Raw genomic sequence first — 6647 nt, forward strand, 5'->3', positions numbered from 1 at the left:
ACCATGGAGCAGTTCTGCAAACACTTTGAGACAAAACATGTATATGAGACAAAGTTTGAACAACATACAATCTTTTAAACATTCTTCAAAAGTACACTGAGTACAAGTTGCTATTGTAACTAGGTAAAATGCTAAGGATTAAAAGTAATCATCATTAAATAATACTGGATTTTCCATCACACTTTAACCACCAGTTCCTTAATGTATGGTGCATGAAAGTCAAAATAAAATAAACCTAAACATAACAAAGTAAAAATAAGGATTATTGGTGTAATCTAGCCAAAAGAGACAAAGTGTCAGCCTACAATGAATAAATGCTTTTATGACAATTGATAAAATGTTCATTTGAAGTCACAAATATGTGTTTGGTTTCTTGTGTGGACGGTTAACCCATTGGGAGTTTATCCCACATTTGTGTTTTTTCATCTTATTCACATGAATAAAAAAAAATAAAATAAAATAAAAATAATAATTGGCTAAACTTTAATTGTCAGGCAGGAGTTTCTTCACAGCTTCTATTCTACCCATGCAGTAGGGTTAGCAGGTCAGAGAGAAGGATACTAACAAACAAAGTATACAAAAACAAAGCATACTAACTGGAAACATTGCCAGCCACAGACCCATAAGGCTGACAGAAAAAAGGAGAGGTGGCAGGACACAATGTATGTCTTTCACAAGTCGACAGAGGTCAGAGGGAAGCAGACAAAGATGGAGAGTTTGTTTTGAACAATGAAAGCAGAGGGGAACATGTAATTCCAATTATAGTATGCGAATGTCAAAGCGGCGCAACGAAAATCACCCAAAGAGCACAAAGAACAGTGACAGAGAAGAGGAATCATGGGCCCTTTGGATGAAAAGGTTAGTTCTTACGCCTGCCCTGCAGCACATGTCACATGCATGGTGTGAGAAATAAGTGAACTATAAAATGAATAATAGAAAGAGAAATAATCAAGTGGGATGGTGGTTGCTTTGCCATTGCTGCAGTATACAGATAAGTTCTTCTTCTACTTGATGTTTTTTCTCCAATTCACATAAGCCATAACATGCCATAACAGCCAAAACAATAACATGTAGGATAATATTAGAATTGAAGCGAGGAGGCTCATGCGTGAAAGAAAAGAGGATCTACACTAATTATATTGTGAGTGAAAGGCCAACAAACCTTCCCACCTGTCATCGGTTTTTCATCTCATCAGAGGACAATACATTGACGTGCCCTAACCCTTCACCTGGACCTGACCTCACCCTAATATTAAAACATCCTAAATGTCATGTTATTTATGTTAAGGGATTTGCATTTTTTCCTCAAAACGAAGGTGACTCCAGACAATGTGATTGTGTAAGCAGATTATGTTTTGTTATAGATTAGCTTTTAAAGAAGAATTTAGTCCCAGTTTCTTTGTTCCTATACTTTGCCAGATAATTATTCTTTTCAAAAAACAAAAAGACTAATAATCTTCAATTTATAAGAATAATAATAAACCTTTCCTGTTTTAGTCTGCATGAAGTAGATAAAATACACAAGCAAACCGAAAACAGTGGTAAATGTGCTGAATAGTGTTTTGGATAACATGGTACCACTCTGGCTGAACATTTCCAAGAGCAAAATCTACTGAAGAACCAGAGTTTTCAGTTTTTTTCAGAACAGACACCTGTTGTTGACCAGATCTGTGATAAATGTCAAAGAAGTGATGAGTAAGTGCATTGCACAGCTGCAAGGCTCTTTTTAGTCGGCCTCTGGGCTGGCCCCACTGCATCAGACGTGTTCTAATCGTTGCCCTATGCTGACTCCATTGTATTCTAATGGCTTCAGATTGCATTAGCTGCCTGGAAGCTGTGCGGGCTAACCCACAGCCTCAAACCGACCACTGTATACAGATGGATTTCCTCACAGCAAATATCATTCTGATCCGACTGCCTGAGAGAGACTAATCAAATATAGAGGACAGGACGGGAAACTACAGGGGGTAAAAAATACAGAAATGAAGGACGTTTGGAGTGTGTGTGAAGGTGTTTGTAGGCGTGTGTGTGTGTTTGTGATCAAGCAGTAAAAACATCTCATATCTAAACAACTGCACCCTTTTATTAAAAAGAATGACACACATGCAGACATATACACAAACACATTGTACACAGCTTTATTAGGCTCTATTTCTGTCAGGAATTGTCTGTCTTTGCTCCATGTCAGGTTTATTGCCATGTCAAGATATTACATGGAACAACATCACTCAGGACTGGAGAGCCAATCAGTCATCATTGCTCTTCTTATAACTATGTGCAGCTGCCATGGTACTAATATTTGGAAATGTCTGAAGTGTCCAGAGGTTAACCACAGTTTTACAGTGTCAGCATGAAAGCAAAGTGTATTCGGCAGTGATGTGTTTGTGTCAGCTGTGCTGACTAAAGAACAATAGTCAGCAAACTAGTGACATTGCAGGATTTCCACTTGTACACATTTCCTGCCACTTTAAAACTGAGGGTGTTTTTTTCTCCTTCGGGGTTTCATGTGGGAATGTAGGATTATTAGAATGTGGACTGGCCAGTTATTTACATACTCAAGTCCTCTCGCATTGAGGTGCATCAGCTGCTGTTCCTCCATGCCAGGTAGCACCAGTTAGTTTGCAATAATTCTGGTCACCTTTCCAAGCAGACTAGATGATTAACCTGGCTTCTTCAGTTGCAGGCTCAGGGATGGTGAAGTTATTTGGATGATGACTGGAAATTGCTCCTTTTCCTTTAGCATATCTTTAGAGACTGTTGGCTTCTCCTGGTCCAGCTTTTGAACAAACTCTTCCTTTATTGTATGTTTCACTTGTGTGTGCAAGAATATTCTGTTAACATTTTCTGCCACTTCTTGACGTGTTTACCACAGCTTCCAGCGCAACTCAGAGGTTCTCTGTTCGAAAGACAAACACAGAAGTACTTCTTTATTTTTGGGCCTTATTATAATTTCGACAGATAGAAGGGAGCAATTCAGACACGTGTCATCCTGCTATCCATGCTACCCTCATCATGGCCTCTTCTGATTCCTGAACTGATCAACTCCAGAAAACTGCTTATGTTTGGATTCTCAGCACCCTTTCTTCCATTGGTACTAATGACAGGGATTATTGTTGTAAGACACATTTATCACATATTTATCTGCATTCTGTGTCAGGCCACTTTTAATTCATGGGCAGCAGTAAGACAGGGGCTCCAACCTTTTGAAAAAAGGAATGCTTTGCTCCACACTGGATTGAAGTGTCTGGATTGACTAAATATGCAAGCAAGTGTGTGCAGCTGTCCTGATACAAATATTTAGAGGAGTAAAACGAGTTCAGTTTCAAGCGTCAGCATGATGGTAACGCTATGCAGGGTTGGTATTTGCATGTGTGTCTGAGTTGGCTGCGGTCTTCTTGAGTCAGCTGTCTCCATCTCTCAACTTTAAATGACACTGTCAGTCTAGACAGATTTTTTGTGAAATGTAACTGCTGCAAAAATTATGATTGTAGAAGTCAGTTTTACTATATATAGGGTTGCTTGGCAGCACAGAAGTGACAAGGTTAGCGTGGCTCTGTTCTATAGTTACATGGTACTGCACAATCCCTATAGTGCCCAATGTAGAGTCCAGTGTAGATCTTTCAATAGTTTTATAATTCTGAGGACCTAGGACTTCTTGTCCGTGTTAACTTAAAAAAAAACAAAGCAGTGGAGTAAAAAAAAAAAAAAAGATCTAATGATGGTGCTATAAAACCAAAAGGATGCCTAAAGGTACTATATCTGTACACAATTTCACTGCATAACATATTTCACTAAAGACTAAAACTGTGGTGCTAGAGGAAAAGACAAGATATCTGCAAATACTGTCTGGTGACCATGAATATCAGTTGGAAATTCTGTAGGTGTTTTTACACAACAGGTGAAGATTGTGTTCAGCGGGATTTGCTACAGGAAAACATGGGCATTATTTTATTATTATTTTATTTTTTGGGGCAAATTTTAAGGCAACGTATCCAACAGGGATATAAACCTATTTGGCATTATTTCTCAATTTTGAAATACAGATATAGAGATGGATGTTTGTTGTGAACCCTAAGAATGTAAAGTTATTTTGCCAATGAAGATTATTCAAAGACAGAATGTACCCCCCTTATTACCTACAGCTCACTGAGATTGAAAGAAATAGAGGTTTCAGCATCGTCAGTTTTAGTAGCAGTGTTTGTACAGTTACCAAAATGCATTGTTTTGTGCCAAGGTCAGTGTATTCCTTTTGTATTTGTTTTTATTATTTATTATACTATGGCACTTTCCCAGGTCATTCCCTCCCCAGATGCATCAAAGATCCAAACGTCCATCCTTCCTGTCACACCTTTGATGTCTATAAGTCTTAAACCATTTCTCTCCCCACTCAGCATACATGTCATTTATTTCCATTATCTGCATCGACTAGCTCGTTTAAGCCCTTCGGCCTGGGCTAACACTTTATACCAGGTACCCATGTTTCCCTCATCCATCCTTCCCTCTATTGTGCTGCTTTACTCTACTCCATCTGTTAGTCCCTGCCCTAGAGGGACAAAGACATGCATGCATCTATAAGTGTACGCATGTCCATGTACAGTAATAAAACGGCTATACCTTAACTATAATTAAGTAGATCTTGTAAAAGGTACTATGTGAGTCTCCGGGCATTAGGAGTAAATATTGTTGCCTTTGCTCTGGCCCTCAGCAGAAACAAATGCTGCTGAACTGGAGGCTAGATCTATACTGATGCTACGGCGAGAGATTCAGAGTTAGACACTTAACGTTTCTTTTTGTTCGCAGTGAGACACACCACGCAAATGCCCTTAATAGCTCGTTCAAAGTATTATTGAATCACATTTAGAAATTTCTGAAACAGTGTGGAGTGTGGCTTTACATCTAATGTCTTTCACAGAATAGATAAATCTATTGTTCATTCATTAAATTCTTTTAGTTAGATCAACATACCTAACTGTGTGTAATAAAAATTAAGTTTAAATTACAATATACTATGTATATTATCTGATTACTAAGTGGAACCCTAATCTAAGAAAATGTCCTAAACATTAATGTTTAACAAAACATCCTAAACTTGAATGTTTAAAAATCGATTTAAAAATGTCCACACATGATACAAGAACATAACCATTCACATACTGACACTAATGTAATAAGCATATAAACACATGTATGTTAGCAGAATCATATAATGTCCCAGTCTGTTGACAAAATATCTGACACAGATCTTGACATGGTAACTTAACCACAAATTTAATTTGTCCTACATCCACTATAACTATTTCTAGTCTGTTTTCATGGATGTGGCTTTGTTTCCATCTGCTGATTCCTTAGAGCACTGCACTCTGCAGCTACTTTGAGCCAGAATTAACCTAATCACCACTGTGAAAAATCCATGCTTTTAAAATGAACATTTTATACATTTTCAGTAAACACTTCTACACGAGTTGATGAATGAGGAAATAAAAGGTAACGAAGAATAGAAGAGGTGACTGGTGTGGAGCAAGTGTCTAGAAGAGGTGGCAGTAATGTTTCTGACTTGTTTGTTTAACAAGGTCTTGGAGAGTGAGAGGATGCCCGAAGAATAAGGTGTACTGGTGCCCATTTTTAAGACCTAGGCAGAGCTGTGGCAACTACAGAGGAATAAAGCTGATGAGCCACACAATGAAGTTGAGGGAAAGAGTAGTGGAAGCTAGGCTAAGGGCAGAGGTGAGCATTTGTGAGCAGCAATATGGTTTCATGCCTAGAAAGAGTACAACAGATGAAGTATTTGCTTTGAGTATTGCTCATGGAGAAGTACAGAGAAGGTCATAGTTAGTTGCATTGTGTCTTCATAGATTTAGAGAAAGCATATTACAGGGTGCAGAGAGAGGAGCTGTGGTATTGTATGAGGAAGTCTGGAGTGGCAGAGTAGTATATTAAGAGTGGTGCAGGACATGTATGAGAGCTGTAAGACCGTGGTGAGGTGTGCTGCAGGTGTGACAGAGGAGTTCAAGGTGGAGGTGGGGCTGCATCAAGGATCGGCTCTGAGCCCCTTCTTGTTTGCTCTGGTGATGGACCGGCTGACAGATGAGGTTAGACAGGAATGTCCATGGACTACGATGTTTGCAGATGACATTGTGATATGTAGTGAGAGCAGGGAGCAGGTGGAGGAAAATCTACAGAGGTGGAGGTCTGTTCTGGAAAACAGAGGAATGAAGCTTAGCCCCAGCAAGACAGTATACACGTGTGTGAATGAGAGGGACCCAGATGGAACAGTGACGTTACAGGGAGCAGAGGTGAAGAAGGTGCATGACTTTAAGTACTTAGGGTCAACAGTTCAGAGCAACAGAGTGTGGAAAAGAGTTGGGTTAGAAGGGTTAGGAGGCACATGATTCGCTGTGGCAACCCCTGAAAGGGAACAGCCGAAAGGAAAAGACAAACACTTTAAAAACTTGTCATGAATAATTAAGAGGCTAAACATTTTCTGTCCTTTTAAAAATCATCTGCCAAGAAATTTCTTTAGCCCTCCCAAAACTTTCAACTACACATCTCAAGCTGCCCAATTAGAACATTTGTAGAAAGAAGCAGGATACAAAAACACATTTAAGACAATACAAAAGAATTTCATAAAATAAGACAATACCACAAAC

Source organism: Channa argus, chromosome 7 (genome assembly GCF_033026475.1).
Source record: "Channa argus isolate prfri chromosome 7, Channa argus male v1.0, whole genome shotgun sequence".
NCBI classification, from domain to species: domain Eukaryota; kingdom Metazoa; phylum Chordata; class Actinopteri; order Anabantiformes; family Channidae; genus Channa; species Channa argus.